The sequence below is a fragment of the Phoxinus phoxinus genome (assembly GCF_949152265.1).
Source record: "Phoxinus phoxinus genome assembly, chromosome: 7".
Classification (NCBI taxonomy): domain Eukaryota; kingdom Metazoa; phylum Chordata; class Actinopteri; order Cypriniformes; family Leuciscidae; genus Phoxinus; species Phoxinus phoxinus.
This window is the reverse complement of record NC_136882.1, coordinates 20,085,916-20,104,404: the sequence shown is the minus strand read 5'-3', so window position 1 is coordinate 20,104,404 and position 18,489 is coordinate 20,085,916. Positions and strand designations below refer to the sequence as shown.

The window sequence follows — 18,489 nt, the reverse complement described above, 5'->3', positions numbered from 1 at the left end:
GAGACAAAAACCTAAATCAACACAAAGCGCAGCAATTAATTCAGACTCACAAGTTAAAAAGCCTTGATAAATGTGCACGTTTTGGTGAGACAGTTTCTGATCTGCAGGCTTTCGTTGCTGACTGACAGAGCCATAGAGAACAGACACCGTGAGAGGGAAAAAAGGGTCACAGCATTTATCGGATACGTGCACAGAGAAAACACATGAGAGCGCAGAGAACAGATGTGCGTAAGAGAAAGACAAATCTTACCCTGTACCTCTGCTTGTTCAGGTGATGGTGCACAGACTGCTCACAAACCAAATGCTTTTTTGAGCTCAGTCAGCGACAGAAACATCCCTACCCTCCTGCATGAATTAATTAAACCTTCTCTCGCCCTCTCTCTCTCTCTCTCTGCCTCTTGTGATTATCCTTCAGTGTTGCATGCAACGCACTCCTTTGGCTGTAGCGGATGAAAATGTCCCTGCACTTTCTTCTCTGACAGCCTGTTTACAGAGCGCTCTGCTGTCGTTCTGTCTCTCTCTCGCTCTCTCACTCTCACTCTGCACACACTCTCTCATCAACAGTGCAATATCAAAGTGCTTCTCATAGGACCAGCCCTCCCCCTTGCGAACAACCCTAACCACCACAGTTACTGCCCCTTACTGTAAAGTGTCACCACAGAATCTAAAATAATTTCTGCTATAAAGCCTTTTTGGACATAAAAGATAACTGAATAATGCATAAAGAATTAAGCATATTCTGAATTCATGATCTTTAAAATATGGCTGTAAAATAGCTTTAAAGGCTATTAAAGTCATTCACTTTTTAAAATAAATGTTGTACATTTATTCTGCTTAATTTATTTTATACTCGACAGTTCAAGTTTGTTGTGACAGAAATGACTAATTTTATTCAGCAAGATTAAGAATGCACTAAATAGATAAATAATGACAGCGAACACATCTTCCAATATTAGAAAATATATAGGCCTATATTTAAAATAAATGCAGTTTTTTAAAAACATTTTTATATTCATCAGAGAATCCTCATACTGTAGCACATTTTCCATAAAAATACTACAGGCAGATTTATACTCTTATTTATCAACTCTTATTTATAATAAGAAATGTCACTGGAGCACCAAATCAGCATTTTAGAATGATTTCTGATGGATCATGTGACACTGAGGACTGGAATAATGATGCTGATTAAATATATTTTCCATCACAGGAATACATTTCATTGAAAAATATATATAAAAAATATAATACTGTTATTTAAAATTGTTTTAGGTGTTTTTAATAAAATAAATGTTGCCTTAAATTGGGGAGATTAAGAGACATCTTACTAAGAAAAATCGTACTGACCCCAACATTTTTAATGACGGTGTATATTGCACATGTATTTTTCACAGAAAATTGTTTTGAGATCAAACTATAATTGATAAATTAGTACAGTAATGGAAACCAATTTGCTTGGATCCTATTTAATATAATTTAATATAATATTTAATAATCTGATACAACAATCTAGTGTTAATAAGAACAGTTTATTTCAAAACATGACGGGCAGACTCCAGTTTTGCTCTTTTCTATTTTATTAAATAATCATCATGCTGATATTATCCGCTAAGCTAAAAGTTTATAGTAATTTGAGAATATCACACAAATGTACCACTGTGACTTCTAGGTGGGGAAGTGTCATGTGGCTGGTGGTCACAATACGGTTCCAACTTCCACTACAATTCAGGCCTATTATTCATAAACAGAATGAGATTAAACAACTCATGATGCTTAAAGGGGCGGCTGATTATTATTTCACTTTTCTAACTTTAGTTAGTGTGTAATGTTGCTGTTTGAGCATAAACAACATCTGCAGTTACAACGCAAAGAAATCGTTTTTTAAGGACTACAACTGGCTGGTAAGTTAGGGACTACACGACATTCCTCCCGGGTTAGTGACATCATCACCAACCCTAGAATTTACATAAACCCCGCCCCCGGGAACACGATTTATTCATAGATGCCACCTACATCCCCTACATCACTATAGAACGCCGCCATATTTACGACCGATCTCGCCCGTTATGGCCGCCCAAACTGCCCATTTGAATGATAGAGAGAGAGACAGAGATACCTGGAGAAAATTTCGATTTTAGGCTCCGATCCTTATTTGTTACCCCCAGTTTTTTTTTTGTCCATTATTATCTGCCCCAATTGGCCTTCCATTATATATATATATATATATATATATCTTGTGCATAACCCCTCCCCCATACATACAGTGGGGATCGCTTGAAGGCTTTAAAGAGAGAAACACTCATGGCAGAATATGCTAATCAATGACCCTAAGATAGTTAACTTCACATCAGCAATATAAATTAATCAACTAACCATTTAGAAATGTCCTGTTGCATTCTACATGTTGTCACTTCTTCTTGAGTCTCTCCATCATTGTCTGATTCCGGTTTGAACATAAAAGGCTAAAAGTTTTTGAAAATTGCAGTGTGTCTGTGTGAGGTAATCAGAGCTGCTAGTGCTAACACACAAACACACACACACACAAGCGAACTCTTGAAGCTCCGCCCTCTGTGACGGGTGCAGCAGCTCATTTGCATTTAAAGGGCCAGGCACAAAAACGGTGTGTTTTTGCTCACCCTCAAAAAGTGATAATTTTAACATGCTATATAAAAAAATATGTGGGATATTTTGACCTAAAACTTCACATAAACACTCTGGGGACATCAGAAACTTATTTTACATCTTACCACCCCTTTAACGAAAATCAGAGATTGACTGCAGACTATTTGAAAAAGAAACCATTAAAGACCCCATTAAAAAGTTTTGTGGCTTATATGTCCATGTCTGTTGGCTTTGAGGTCATGTAGCTACAATGTCCCATCCACTAATGCAATCTGCAAATCGACTAGCAAAGAACAAAACATGGTTTATGGTGCTAAAATAGCCAAAGCCCACTAACTGAAAACCCCCTTCGACAAATTTCCTGTTTAAAAAGAAAATACATGTCAATACAGAAAAAGACAACAGTGCTTGTTGAACAATTTCAAGGGAGCTTCAAAAACAAAACACAAACAATACAAAACCATAAAAATATTATAATATAACTAATATAACAATATTAGTTGGAAAAGAGTCACAAAGCACACATAAATCTGAGCAGAGAGAAACTATGTATTTTATATATATAAAAATATTGATGCACATTCATAGATGTAAGGGTAATAGTGAGAAACTCCATGGATCTTCTTTAATGTCACATTAGGATGATATAATGGTCCCTCAAAGGACGATGGGATGAGACCAGTGCTTATCAACCGAATAGGGAATTAAGCTGTAGCACCATCGCTCCATCACCTAATTTGAGAAGCAGACAAAGGGACAGAAATAGCCCGGGAGTGCTCCTCCCCTGCTCCTATGATCAAAAGCAGACTGTTTTTGTCTGGCCTGACTTTCACCTAGGTATCCCATTTTTTTTTTTTTTTGAAAAAGAGAGCAATAACGCATTTGCTCTAAAAAACCTTTTTAGGTAAGTGGTTTCAATCAGAGGCCATGAGCTGACCCTGAAGCCTCCAGCCTGTTGAGATTCTGCAGTTGAAGGACACAGAGAAAAGATCACACTCTTGCCATAGACAAAAAAAAAGGAGTCTAAATGATACGGCTGTCCTTAACGTGATCATTTCAGAATGGTAAGCTGGCCGTCTTGTGCATATAGAAATAAGTGTTCAGGAAATATGTAGGAGTGTCAACGTGAGGAGACGTCTGTTGAAGTAACAGAAGAACCACACCATCTACATGCTTCTATTGCGCAACAGCACAGAAGTACCATAAAAACCCACTATGTGTGGTGAATTTACATGGTGAAACAGACTACACACAATATGTTTAAAAAAGGCAAGAGAAATGAAACAGTGAGAGGAAAATGTGTATAGTTCTAGAGGGCTGTGTAACATGTCTGTTCTTTCTCTCTGTCTTTTTCTTGTGCTGTCTCTCTTTTTGATGGGACTTTCCCTTTTTCTGTTAGAGATGGAGGCGTTGCCTTGTGCCAGCAGAGCGTATTCTTTCACTTCCTGTCCCTATCTTATTGTCCTCTTTGTTTGAAGATATGAGCCAACACTTTTATGATCCAACATGCATTTGATTATGAATGAAAAATACCTCATTTGCCTTTAAATGTTCTCAATCTAATATCTATTAGGTTATATCTGCTATATTAATATATATCTGCTGTGACAGGAAACGGCTTTTACTTTTGTATCCAGCACTGAGTTGAAACTGACAGTGTGACCCTGCTGTAGAGAGTCTATATATGGAAGTCAGTAGGGTAAAGGGACAGAGACCCTCACACAGTGTCCAAAAGGACAAGAGAGAGCCTGGTGGGGGTGGGGGGGGATTCACGTGCTATTTTTAACCCTCCGGCTGTCCCATCTCCCCAGTGAGCGGAAACACTGTCCTTCTCGCCTAACCTCAGAGCCCGCTGGGACCGGTCACCTCATTATCATCATGAGTGAGAGCACCAGGGGCCTTCATTTTTTCCTCATTTACTTTGCAACGACGCATGAACCAGACAGCGTGCAGTAGAGCAATGCATGGCCAAAAGTATTGGCAGTGACAAATCTTGTGTTTTGCAAAGTTTGCTACTTCAGTTATGGTGATGATTCAAATGACTTCTAGATTATTGTTCAGAGGGATTAGATGCATTTTTAATAAATACAAAAAGCTTTTTAAAAAACGAACTTTATCACAAAACCCAATTTTATTTATTTTTTGTGTGGCCCTGGTATAAAATGACCAACTAACATTATTTCACCAGTCATGTCATCAGCACACAGGAAGGTGTACTAGTACTAGTCAGGTGAAATCACTCTATAATTCTGATTGGATTATAAGACTAGACTGATTACTATAAAAGGAGGGAATTGTTTTCTTGTGTCAGTCATCATTGCTTTGCATCAAAATGGCCTCACAAGCAAGGAAATTGCTGCAAAATGTATTTTACCTGGAAGAACCATTTAGAGGATCATGAAGAGATAGAAGGAGAGAGGTTGAACTGCTTCAGGATGTCCCCGTGTCCAGCAAGCGCAAGGACTGTCTCCTACAGAATCATGTCACCAGCTTGCTCAATATCGGCAGCAGGTGCATCTGAGGCCAAGACTTTTGGACAATGGCCTTGTGTCAAGAAGGGCAACAAAGAAGCCTCTTTCCAAAAAAAACCATCTAGGACAAATTCTGCAGGAAGTACAAGGATTGAACGTTATTTTATCTGATGAAGCTCCCTTCCTACTGTTTGGGACATCTGGATAATTGATTGTCCGTAAGAAAAGGTGAACGCTATGAGTCCTGTGTTGTGCCATCAGTGAAGCATCCTGAGACAATCTATGTGTGGGTTTGCTTTTCTTCTAAGGGAGTGGGCCCTCTTCACATTTCTGCCCAAAAACTCTCCCATGATTAAAAAAATGATATCAAAATGTCCTGCAAAAGTAACTTCTCCCAATGATCCCAATTTAGTGAGGATATACATTTTCCAGCATGATGGAGTATCTGTCTTTATTTACTCATGCTGATGTCGTTTTAAACCTGCATGGCTTTTTCTTCTGTGAAACTCACTAGAAGAAATTCTACAGAATCTTCTAGTCGCTCTTTTCCATGCAATTACATTGAAAGAAGTATGAGGATTTCCACCTTAAACACTATATTCAGAAGACTGGGCCACTTTTATGATACTTTCACTGATTGTTAAGGAAAATGGCAGTAAGTCAGTCAGTAAGATTTTTTAAAATAAACTAATTATTTTATTTTAGCAAGGAAGCATTTAACAAAAATTGACATTAAAGATAAGATAAGATATACTTTATTGTCCCCGAAGGGTTTTGGTTTTGGTCCGTTCCGCAGCTTTACACAGACAACACAAAATACAAAATTACAAAGAATAGACATCTCTCAACACATCCTCTAAACATACTCTCATATACATTAGATACGTATATAGTAGACACATTAACGCCTTCCATTGGCACTTTTAAAAATTATAAATGTTATTAGTTGAAAATTAGTTACAGCTCACATATTGCAAATTCTTAATATACATATTGCACAAATGAGATAATGCTACAAAAGACAAGAGATGAGTCAACTAAACGATACTGCTGCTGCTGGTCAACATTGGAAATACTAGTCCATGTACATTATTTGTTTGCACACTGACGTTTTGCTTTATATTTAAAAAAAATGTGTATTTAAAAAAAATACATTATTTTGAAAATAGTATATCTGGAGCGGGAAAAATAATAATTTCATTTCACCTCAGTAAAAAAAATGTCCTCAGTGTCACTCGTGGCAGACTCAGTAAAATGTCCTGTTACACTTTATTTTAAGGGGTCCATGTTAGTGTAATTATACATTTTAGTACTGTGTAATAATAATTAACTACATCTAACTATAGGGTTAGGATTAGGGTTAGTCACATGTAATTATGTATAATTTATAGTTAATACTATGGTAACTACATGTAACAAGGAGGACACTGTGAAATAAAGTGTTACCAACTGTCCACATGGAAGACTGATTACACCAAATTGTAATTAGAAAACAATTTTACAGGATTCAAGGTTCAGTTCATGGAGTATTGCATATTGCAACAACAGGAAGTGAGATTTCCCAATATAGCGTCAGTATCCAACTGTGATCCAATTAAAGTGTAAACAATCCAGCGTATAGTAATTCAAAATTTCCGCACTAATAAGTAGCTACAGATGTGGAAATAAAAAGACAGATTAGGAATGTCCTAAAGGCTATGTTGCCTTGTTATTTTTCTTTCTCTCTGAGTTGGAAATAAAGGGAGGGGGGGAAAGCACCAGTTATATTTCCACCAATGGGTGCAGTGGACAAACAGTTCTGCATTAATGCACATCCTAGTCTGTGACAGACAACCATGTGGCTCCATTAAATCTCTACCCCATAATGAGATCCAAAGCTACATCACTGGGCTGGCAGGCTCATCCCCAGAGACACCAGGACAGGAAGAGGAGATGGAGAAGATGTGATGAAGAAGCACAGCACAAAACAACTTCAACAAACCTGCAAGCTTAAATTTCATAAAAACATCAGATTTATCCAAAAACATTATAATTGTAATTCTTGGCTCACATCAACCAAGATCAAAAAAAGATGTTTTCGAAAGAAGTTGCAAAAAAACAGATTATCATGGTTTGAAATACTTTTTGAATTAGCAACAGGCGCTTACGTGCAGATGAAACAAGCTTGTACAAGAAAAAAATACGGTAGTTATAAAGCAGTCTAAGGCACGTATGATCAAACACATTCACTGGTAAGAGGACTCCATGGGTACTTAGAGAGATTCGCTCATTTCTGGGAAAAACGGAGAAGTGCAATACATTTTCACACATGCACAGCCTGATACTGCATGTTACTGACACCCACCCACATAAAGGTCACACATTCCCACACAAGGTGAAAAATTGACTGCGTCTTATCCTTTTCTCAAACAGGACAACACTAAAAGAACTCACCTTTATTATTAATTGTTATCATTGCGTATCAGTACATTAAGTTAAAAAGCAGATTTTGGTCATTTATGTAGATTGGTATAAGTAATAATTTAATTGTTGTGATTGTCAATAAAATTGTTGTGAATTCTCTCTCTTTAAGTATGAAGTTGGCTACGTGTGTGACGTTTTAAGTTGCGTTGTACGCAAATAACGTAGTGCAGCGTTCTCATTGTCTATTCACTAAGCTACTCCAGTTGAGCGATCAGATCGCGTGCACACATTCATGTGCAGTGTTTCTGTGCAAGATAAAGTTGGTGACTAAAAACTACCTCAAGTACACTATTATGTGTATATGGTCACTCTTGTGCAATAAACGGCTAAACTCTATCTGATGATTCCGACTCCCTGACCAGAGTTCTGCAGCGGTCAATAATATAATCCACCAGTTTTCAGTGGGGCAATCCCCAACAATAGTGATTTTATTGTGTAAAGGGTAAATGGTATTCAACACACACACACACAAAAAAAAAACAATTGAATAATAATATTATTAGGTTATAAGTATATATTATAATATATTTATTATTATTATAACATATAATTATGTGGTTGCTAAGCAACAAATAATATAGACTGTGCAGGCACAGGTGTGTTTGTTTATAGTCACTAGTAGTCAATCACATCATATGTGGCTTAACCAATCAGAAGTTAGTTCTGTTTTAAAAACAATTCACTAAATGCTTAAAACGATAACTCTTTGCACAGACCACAGTTTAAGGACATAAACTTCCTGCACTTGTAACACTGACAAAGATAGGTTGAAATCCTCAGCTCATCTTTTTTACCACAGTCACACACACATTTGCAAAGAGATAGAGCTCTGGTTTCCTCTGCAGGGACCTCCTGCTCTCACTTCAGCATTTCCTGAGCGAGTTAAAACACGGCCATCCAGTTTTCAGTTGTGACATTATATGGATTCCATGTACTTCATTATAAACAGGTGCCTGGAATAACACCAGCACAGCACTGACAGGGAATCTATCATGCACATCTATGCCCTGACTTGAGAATCAATGTCTTTGGAAGCCTCTTGATGAATGGTTAACATTAGCGTTACTATGCACACAGTACATTTGCTACCACCTCTATTAGCATGCAAATGCACATGGAGTATCCTACCTTCAAAAAGCAAGGGAATAACTCTCACATATGCATCTACAAGTAGGAGTTTCCTTTTAACCATGGGACTGAATGCCATTGACATAACAATAAATCACACAAATATTTATAGAGGCAAATGTTGAAATTATGCTTAAGGACAAAATGAGTTAAAAAAAAAACTATCGAGTTGATAGATGAAGATGGTTTACATTTTCTAAAAGCCCAAAAAAATTATGCAAAATAAATAAATAATGGGGAAGAAATTACCAAAAAAAATATTCTACCTTTAAATTTTAATTTCTACCATAATTTAACCGTGGCGAGCTGTCTTGCTTACGTGTCAGCTTTTAATAATTCAGCATTAGGTTTAAATAATTAAATTTTGATTTAAAAAGCAGATATTGCATTTGAAATTTTAAAGACATGAGAAATGAATGCAGCTGGGGCTCTGAATTTATGTTGCTGACTGCAACATTTGACACATACACAATCAAACTTTAATTACCTAAAAACTGTGAGACATTGGATTTTAATAAAACAGAATAGTACATTATAAACTGCTTATTGTTTCAATTCCACTTTATGCAGTCAAACACCGTAAGGAAGGCCCTGATTACAATTCAAAAATCAATTTTTTGCCCTAAAAAGATTACACACTTGGGATCTATTAGGTTGCTATAAATACACAACTGGAGAGTTCATCCTTCAGTGATAAGCACTGTTTGCTTTCACAATAAAACAAACTGGGCTCGACGAGCTCCAGCACATTATTACTTTTCCACAGTTGCATCATTTTACTGCTTGCCTCAAGCCACAGCTTCTCTGTTTGCTCACAATCACATGGACCCGTCAAGTAATTGGTTTTACTTTGAGAAGAGCGTCATGTGGATGTGTTTTTTTTTAACCCTTATGAGAGGTCTGATGGAACGTGTGTTAATTGAAACAGATCATACAGCTGCAGCAGTGGGGAAATCATGTTATGCATCAGCCATGAGAATAATCTGGGGTAAATGAGCAATGGATGAGAAGAAGGAGAGATGAAGGGGTTCGAGACAGCAGGCGGCAAACAGCGATCTGACTCAGCCTGCATGTGAGGGTGGGTGTAAAGAACAGGGTTTTCAGCGGGACAAAAACCACTGACACCTAATCATTACACCCACCAATGACAGATATGTTATTACTGAGGGTGGAAATAATTAAGTGAAGTCGGCAAGTCAAGGAATGCAATTTGGGAATAGCTTTTCAAAGAGCAGGTTGCCTTGTGCCTGTGGTGGGGCAGCGGAGGTGGTACTTCCCCTGTGGTGTACAGCGATACATTACTGTGTCACATTCTAAAGTTGGACAAGAGAGAGGGAAACCATACTGCTTTTTGATGTTTGGCATTGAGAAACTTTTGAATTGTTCTCTCACAAAAACAAGCTGTACTGAGTTGCATTTTATGTCCTTGTTATATCATGCATTTTTAATGAACTGCATCATTGTTTAATAAGCTTCTCTTTCTGCTTCCATGGAAATATATATTTTTTTTTCTTTCAATTGTCTTAAAGCAGATAAATTAATTATTAAGTTCAGTTGGCAGTGCTAATTAGGCAGTATTTTGTTTAGAGTACGTGGAGCAATGTCCAGTGTCCAAAGCAAATTTAACATTTTAAACTTAAATGTTCTTAATAGTATCCCTCCTGAAAAAATACAATAAAATAAATATATAAACAGCTTAAACTTGCTTATGATCATTTGCTATACTTTAAAAGCTGGTTTAAAAGACCTCTTGAAATGGTCTTATGAGGTTCTCCCAGCCTGGTCAGCTGAAAGGTTGCCAAAACCCCTCTAGTAACTGACCAGCTAAGACCAGAAAACCAACAAGCCAAGGCTGGATTAAGAATTTCTTACAATGTTTTCTTAGTTGTGCTATACTTTGAAAGTGTTGAAAAACCACGGATAAACATAACATCAACAGGGCATCAAAGGCTTGCTTAAATAGGTTGGTAATTTGGATATAATGTATTTCCCATGAGATGGCATCACCACACACACATGCTAGAGAAACTTGTATACAATAAGATTACCAGTACAGCAATACCTTCCATGGTGATAAAAATAGGGGTTTTAACTTGAAAACCATTGAAAACAAAGTAATTATTTAACTTGATTCCTAACAAGCAACATTAGGATCAAAGAACAATCTGTACAGTAAAAGATTATAGCTGAGTGTGCTCAGCAAAGCATATTGGTTAATGTAGCTCAAGCCACATTTTCTCTTGTGCTGACTGATATTTATTACTACACCACCTGGCTTAATATGAAGCCAAGGCTAGGCTGGAAAAGACCAAAAGAAATGTGTAATAATAAAGAACTGAATGTTCATGTAAGCTAATGAGCATGAACTGCATATATCATCAGAACATTTCCTAAAAAACATTTCCTTCACTTTCCCCTCTCTGTATAGATATATTCCAGCTGTCCCTGTTGAAAACTACACCTTGGACACCTCTCCTCCCTGTAAATACGGTGCTAATGTGATTAGCATGCCTCTAGGGCTCATTACAGAGAACATAATTAGCAGTCAAAGGAAGAATAAAAGGCAACCTCCATCCAAAAGATCCATGTTTACATGGTTTCATATTTACATGTTTTACCAAGCAGCAAATTCATTTTAAAACAACAGAGGTGGCTTGAAGAGATTATTCTCTAATCATATTGTTGAGGATCTAATGCTCAGGTTTTGATGTAAATGAAAAGGAGAGGGAAAAGGGACAGAGCGAAGGCCACCAACCCCAATGACATGTCCTGGCAGTGACATCAGCAGCTTGCTGTCACCATAGCGATGGAAACCTCCTAGGGAATACAGAGACCTGGAATGATAGTAAACATCTCAATGGACAAAAGCATAACCTTGTCCCTTCGGTCAGCTGACATGTATTTTGGTCTACAGCATTATTCTTGCTGTGTAGTATCGTTAGTATTTGTTTTTCAAGCCAAACCACTTTATGACCACAACTTTAATGTGCACTTTGGTTTTCACCATTATGATGTAATGTTGGTGGGTATATCATCGCATTTATGGATATGTTCAAAACGTACAGTCGTTAAATAGAGAAAATGCTGACTCAAGTTACAACTCACCATTTGTAATCTTTTTTCCATTACAGCGAGTGAATCAAATAAAAACATAATAAATAATAATGTAAATGCAGGTTTATTGCTTGTGGGGGAATTGCCTCAATGCCCTCACATTTTTGGGTAAAGAATAAACTACGCTATTTGGATAAAAAAATAAACTTAGCATTTCTCTGGCACTTGTTGGCAGAAAGCGCCCGGGAAATTAATATGAATTCCTACATACCTTGTTTATGTAATTGGTTTATGTAAAACGTACTATTCCCCTCGTTGTCTGAGTAATTCTGATGGCCTTATTTGTTTTGCAGTGATGAAGCATAAGCAGTGTGTTTGTGTGGGGAAACCTTGCCATGCTGGCATCCTCCCCCTGTCTCAGCAGTTTTTAATTAAAATGCTTTTGTGCCACCTATCCTGGTTGACTGAGAAACTATATAAGAATAAATTGCTGCCCTCATCTCCAGACAGATGGCCAGGGCTTTGCATTTTGCAGCCTTTTATTTAACATCAATGGGAAAGAGAAAATACCTAAAAGTACCACAATCCACTTGCATTGATGTGTTTGCAGTGTCCTTGAAGCTGAAATTTAACTGATGAACAGCTAGCTCCATCAAATAAATAATTAATTTTTAGCATTTTTAACATTATATTGCTAAATTTTACAGTTGATTTAGGCATGTTCTATATAAAAATGCATGTAAATTGTAAAAAAATTAATTTGATTATGACCACATGGTGCGGTGCAAACCTAAACTTGCCTATTCCCTTGCGCTTGCACTTGTTTTGAATGCATAAAAAGCAACATTTAATGTAATATTTATGGTGATATAAAGGTGAATTTTCTATTGCTGTTGTTCAACTGCCAAATGATTTCTTGATTTGCTATGTGGATATGCTTAAAGGGTAACTGTTGCCAAAATTGAACCTAGGCTCTTTTTGTTTATCTACCCGAGTTAAACTTTCGTGTAAAAGCATAATTAGAATGGAAACACCACTTTTAAGATTGACCGTATTTTCGTTTTAGGTCGAAATGTCTTTTGAATAGGAGTGTATGGGGCACTTCTATGATAGCATCAAAATCACTATTTTTAAAACACTAATAAGGCTCGACACAACATAAAACTGTGCTCGAAGTATCACCAGGGGCTCTACACATGAACTTGAGCATTGACTACATTGTTTGTGTGCACAAAGTTTACTAAAATTAAGTTTTTAAACAACTCACTGTAGCTGTTGTTCTTCCTGGCCGCCGGCATTTTGTCAGTCAAAAATAGTCGATCTGTATCACTGAATCATTTCATTATTATATGAGGATCCTTTTTCAAATACAAGGTCAATATTGATTTTCACTAATGACAAAACAACAAATTATCCGTGAATTTATATGGAAATAAGCTTTAGGAGCTTTCCATCTTTACTCTCCTCCCTGTTACGTTGCATTCGGAGATCGACTACTTTTGACTGACAAAATTCCAGCCACCGGATACACTAACTGATAAAGTGAGTCGTACAAAACCTTTCTTTTTAGTAAACTTTTTGTACACAAAGAATGAATTCAATGCTCATGTTCATGTGTAGAGCCCCTGGTGATACTTCGAGCACAGTTTTATGTTGTGTCGAGCCCTCTTAGAGTTTTAAAAACAGCGATTTTGATGCTATCATAGAAGTGCCCCATGCACTACCATTTAAAAGGCATTTTGACCTAAAGTGAAAATACGGTCAATCCATTCTAATTATGCTTTTGCGCGAAAGTTTAAAGGGATAGTTCACTTTGAAATTAATTTTAGATATGTTTTAGCTTACCTCAAGGGCATCCAAGATGTAGGTGTCTTTGTTTCCACAGTATTTTCAATTTTAGGTCAAACCTTTGTTGTCTGACAGTCATATCATGCAGGTCTATGGGGTCCACCTCAAAGAGCATGCACAGAGAAGTCCAAATTAAACATGACTTAATGACTCGTAAATGTAAGTACACATTGATGGCCTAAGACACGAAACGAGCGGTTTGTGTGAGAAAACGAACAGTATTTATATCGTTTTTACCTCTTGTAATCACAGTCACGTCCAAGTACTCTGAGGGCGCGAGCGCATCCTGTGTGTGACGTGTGCGCAGACTGGTGCATAGATGTATACACTAGATGTCGCCTTGGCTACGGCAGTTCATTGGAACGAATGTCTTTAATGCGACATCTATTGTATATATATCTATGCACCAGTCTGCATACACGTCACACAGAAGGAAGCGCCCGCGCCCTCAGAGTACTTGGACGTGACTGTGATTACAAGAGGTAAAAACGACATAAATACTGTTCGTTTTCTCACACAAACCGCTCGTTTCGTGTCTTAAAGGACAAGTTCGGTATTTTACACTTAAAACCCTGTTTACAGATCGTATCTGATGAAATAGAACGGTTAAGATTAAACTTTGGACACATGCTCCTGTCCCGAGAATTTTAGGTTTATTTAGCTTCCCCCCCACCCCACCCCCACAATGGTTGTCTATGTGCACTGGCAGATTCCTTCCTAAAACACATTAAACTTTCGTTTACAAAGACGTGAAACTCACCGAGTGGTCAGGGGTGTTCACTGATATGATCCCAAAAAAAATCGCTGAAAAAGATGCTTTCCAACAGGTTTTATCGTAGTGTTTGTCCACCTCCATTGACTTGTATTGAATGTGCTGTGTGAGGTACGATATTCCTCCGCCGCTTCTTCTTCTGCTTCTTCTGTGTATTCAATGAAATGCCAGTGGTTTGCTTGCAATTGGCAAAGGTGCATTATCGCCACCAACTGGTGTCTATTATTCAAGCTCTCAACGGAAGAATCTGGGTGTGACGCGTTCGGCAAAATAGATCCACAAAAGCTAAATAAACCTAAAATTCTCGGGACAGGAGCATGTGTCCAAATTTTAATCTTAACCGTTCTATTTCATCAGATACGGTCTGTAAACAGGGCTTTAAGTGTAAAATACCGAACTTGTCCTTTAAGGCCATCAATGTGTACTTACATTTACGAGTCATTAAATCATGTTTAATTTGGACTTCTCTGTGCATGCTCTTTGAGGTGGACCCCATAGACCTGCATGATATGACTGTCAGACAACAACGATTTGACCTAAAAATATCAAAATTGAAAATACTGTGGAAACAAAGACACCTACATCTTGGATGCCCTTGAGGTAAGCTAAAACATATAAAAAAATAATTTAAAAGTGAACTATCCCTTTAACTCGGATACATAAACAAAAAGAGCCTAGGTTAAATTTTGGCAACAGTTACCCTTTAATGCACGTAAATAAATAAATAAATAAAAAACATTTCACATAATGCCAATTAATTTCTCCATCAGTGAATCATTTTCTTGAGTTCATTTTACACCACCAAACTGCATTTAACACATTTGGCACCTCCCCTTGACATTTCTCTATTTCTCTCAATTGCTTTCTCTCAACTGTCATTGCCCAATGCTGACGATGTTCTATATTTTACATTGGCATGTTTCCTCTCTCATTATCTCTAGACAGAAAAGGTCACTGCTTCTGTGTTGTTTTTCCTTGCACAAAGACACTTCTACAACAGTGTTGTGGGACCTACTACAACACAAACACATATGGCTTTGGTGCCTGTTGACAGCCCACACAATTAGACCCCTGTCTACCTGACATCAAATCATCAAATATGTAGTTAGTATAGCTCACTGTGTGTGTTACATAAAAAAAAGCTTGCTCCTTTTGACACATTTCATATACTGTAAACCAAAAGTACACCTAAAGTGAGACAAACCACACCATTCTGCCTATATGAAAGTAGCACATCGCTGTAATAATATATTGCATACACTGCAGCATTAGAAATAATTTATGAAAATAAACTAGTACTCAAGATTTTCTTTTCTTCAGATCATTTCACATTCAAATCTAAAGGGGTCTCCTTCACACAATGTCTAAAGTATAATGTATAGGCCCCTATATAAATTGTATGCAAATAGTTTGAAATGTAAAGGCTTCAATAAAGGTGTTTTGTGAAATTGAAATGATCCGTTATAATAATAAAACAGTTCAGCAATTTAAGTAAAGTAATCATCATTCACTGTACTTAGGGGTCCAAGCATATTATGGAATTTATCATAGAGAAATGTTATGCTTCTTACCATGCAATGACCAGAACTACCAAAGATATCGTTAAAAAATATCTGAAAATGTTCCACTACAAATGCAAAACAATTACAAAATTATTTACAGGGTACGTTCAAACAAAAATTTAACGCCTACATTTTTTTCTGAGAGAAATCTGGTATTCATATTTTACTCATTATGTCCATGACAATGTGCTTAGCTACGAATTTAAATGGATAGTTCACCCAAAAATGAAAATTCTGTCATTAATTCCTCATGTCGCTCCAATCCCGCAAGACTTTCGTTCATCTTTGCAACACAACACAAATTAAAATGTTTTTGATGAAATCTGTAGTCCTCATTTTCTAAAGAGGCACGGTTGCTTTATATGATGAACAATTTGAATTTAGGCTTTTATTCACATATAAACATTCATCAACGCACACATCAGTTATGATAAACGGGAGCTCAAGCTTGTTCGTTTAAAGAGAATGAGGTTCATTCTCGCGTGTTACGCAGCACATTTGAGCTTCTGCAAGAGGTTTGTTCTCGCAAAAGATCCTGATTTGTGTTCCAAAAGATAAAAGAAAGTGGGTGGAATGACAGTATATATTGTGAGTATATATTGACAGAATTTTTATTTTGGGGGGAACTAACCTTTAAAATAATCAAATCGGAGAATAAAGACACTTTCTGTGCAACAGTATCAATTCCTTTTGAATTAAGATCCTCAAATCTACACCACATCCACTACGTGCAAGAGTTCATTCATTCAACACAGAGGAAGGCTCTTCAGTTGTGATTTAAAAAGTCTGACGGATTATACATGGGATGGAAACTTTAAAGGCATAGGTCATGTTTAAGGTCAGGCGTATGGCGTTAGATACCAATCTGGCTCATGCTGTTATGACAACCTTGGAAGAAACACTGTGAATGGATCTGTGCCTGTATATATTGTGTTTAGTATCAAGAGACATCATTCTGTCAAACACTACTGAATGCCCATGAAGAATGTCCTAATGCTCCATGTGTAAGGAACACAATACTGCACTACGTAGCAGCCTTAGAATCTGCGGAGCAAAGCAACAACATAAGAGCAAGATGGAAAAAAGGAATGGCACCACATCCGTTTGTCCTTTTGGATTGTTTTGGATTTAAGATGTGGACCTATTAAAGAGAAGGGGGATGATGTTCCAATCCTCAATCATTGAGATGCAGGGAGCATCTTACTGCACTGTGCTGAGGAATGATGAAATAAGAGCTAAAAATAGCAACCTCCCAGGATCCCCCTTTGCCTAGCACTGTAAACACCTCATTTCCGAGACAGTCCTGGGAAAAGCACCACATCTGCAAACCCCGTAAAAGACAAGTGTGCTTGTTTTTGGAAGTATATATCTATTCACACTGCAGGCAATTATTAATATATATAACAAGGTACAATATATATATTTTTTAAAATGATATCTGTCTTGAGTGGACAGCATAAATAATAAGGCTGCTGATTAGGCTGTGCTATCCACTAATGTTAAAAGCTTATTGTTTTTACAAATAGGCTACATATATGCATCTACATTTCCCCATAATATCTTAAATTCTATTCTATTGTTTTTTTTAAATGGCTCGCTATTAAAATATTATCAATAATCAATGCCACACAATACGTAAATAAATAACTTAACAAGGTGAAATAATAGGCAATGTACGTGACATTTTATCATTCAATGTCATGGATTAAATCGCTATTTGCCGTCTTAATCTATTAGCAACAATCCCGGGAAACTACTAAAAGGAAATAACCTACCCACAGATGAATTCATTGAGTCCTCATCTCCCCGCCAGTCTGGAGTCGTGACTCGCTCTGTTTCTCAAAACCTAGCGACCTGCCTACCTTGACAGCATTGGGGATCATGTGCACGTGCAGCATCATAGGCATGTGTGCCCTGTGCATGAGCTAATTGTTCAAGTCCGTCCTCCTGGGAAGTTCGTACATGTAGGCTACGTACGAGGTGGGAAGTCGTGTTTACTACGGCTGTGCGTTCAAGTCACATTCGTCGGAGTCAGATGGCGGTGTACTTTCTCTTAATTAATTACACAAAAACACAGCGAAGTTCTTAAACTGCAGTCCTGTAAAATGAAGAACAAAGAAATGTGCATAAGGTGTGCTTAACTTTTTTATGTTATTAATTAATTAATTTATGAAGCCACTGCAGACGTTATCTTTACATATTAGGCTAAATTGTTATCATATTCTGTGCAGCCTTCTTCGCTGTAAAAAGAAAAACCTGACAATATCACTGCTAAGTATGGTAACGTTAGCTATTCCGCAATGTTTCGCACTGACACTCCCCTAACTCGTAAAGATCGGGGCTTAAAGAAAATCTTCCCACTCATATTTATGACATTGTGGTGGCGTTCATGTGCGTTCAACTAAATACGATCTTTCCGAGATGACTTGAACGCACCAATAGAGAATGTATGCGTAGAAACCACATCCAACCGCTCCAGATACATCGGTGCGCCCGCCATCTTGCAACGGTCAGCATGTCGTCGCTCACCATAAGAATCAATGATGCCGAACATTGTGCAGCTTCTGGT

The 18,489-nt window shown here is 37.3% G+C and overlaps 1 protein-coding gene across 4 annotated transcripts in view; it reads right to left on the bottom strand.

Moving 5' to 3' along the window:
* Positions 1-17,835, bottom strand: part of dgkg (diacylglycerol kinase, gamma) — a 113,648-nt gene extending 95,813 nt beyond the window's left edge. For 2 of the 4 annotated variants that reach the window (XM_079618110.1, XM_079618113.1), the window contains exon 1: positions 251-544. The gene's annotated coding sequence lies outside the window, so the exon portion shown is untranslated. Of the gene's footprint in view, positions 1-250; positions 545-17,695 lie in introns of those variants that run through there. The other 2 variants (XM_079618112.1, XM_079618111.1) reach the window with 2 other exon arrangements.
* Between the last annotated feature and the right edge of the window lie 654 nt (positions 17,836-18,489).